Below are 1,085 nucleotides of genomic sequence, written 5' to 3' on the forward strand. Positions count from 1 at the left end.
AGGTAAAAAACTAAAAAAAATAAAAAATAAAAAAAACTAAAAAAAAAGGAAAAAACTGAAAAATAAGCTAACATAAAGGTAAAAACCAATAAAAAACTAAAAAGAAAAAAAGGAAAAAACTAAAAAAAATTTTCATCTAAAAAACTAAAAAAAAACTAAAAAAGGTAAAAACTAAAAGAACTAAAAAAGAAAAAAATAAATGACGACACTCAAAGAGAAAGCGACCAGGACAAAAGGAATGTTCGATTAGCAATCAACAAAGCACCGGGACACAGGGAGTATAAATGACGACCAGGACATAAGTAAAAAAAAAAAATTAACAAAAGTAAAAAGAAGTTAAAAACTACAAAAAAACTAAAAAGAAAAAAAAACTAAAAACTAATAAAAAAACTAAAAAATCTAAAAATCTAAATAAACTAAAAAAGAAAAAAAAGGAAAAAAATAAAGGAGAAAAACAAAACTAAAAAACGAATGTATATACAGACCGGTACACCGGGATACAAATGACGACCGGGACACAGGGAATATAAATGACGACCGGGACACAGGGACACAACTACAACGGGGACACCGGGGGAAACAGGGGGATATAAATGACGACCGGGACAAAAAAACTAAAAAGAAAAAAAAACTAAAAACTAATAAAAAAACTAAAAAATCTAAAAATCTAAATAAGCTAAAAAAGAAAAAAAAAAAGGAAAAAAATAAAGGAGAAAAACAAAACTAAAAAACGAATGTATATACAGACCGGGACACCGGGATACAAATGACGACCGGGACACAGGGAATATAAATGACGACCGGGACACAGGGACACAACTACAACGGGGACACCGGGGGAAACAGGGGGATGTAAATGACGACCGGGACAGGGAATGGTCGATTAGCAATCACCATCAACAAAGCTCAAGGGCAATCATTAGAATCATGAGGTATAGATCTGAATACAGATTGTTTTCCCATGGACCATTATATGTTGCATGTTCAAGAGTCGGTAAACCTGACAATCTATTTATATGCAAAGACAATGGGACAGCAAAGAATGTTGTATATTCGCAAGTTTTACGTAGTTAAAACCATATATA

The sequence above is a fragment of the Artemia franciscana genome, chromosome 11 (assembly GCF_032884065.1).
Source record: "Artemia franciscana chromosome 11, ASM3288406v1, whole genome shotgun sequence".
Lineage (NCBI taxonomy): Eukaryota > Metazoa > Arthropoda > Branchiopoda > Anostraca > Artemiidae > Artemia > Artemia franciscana.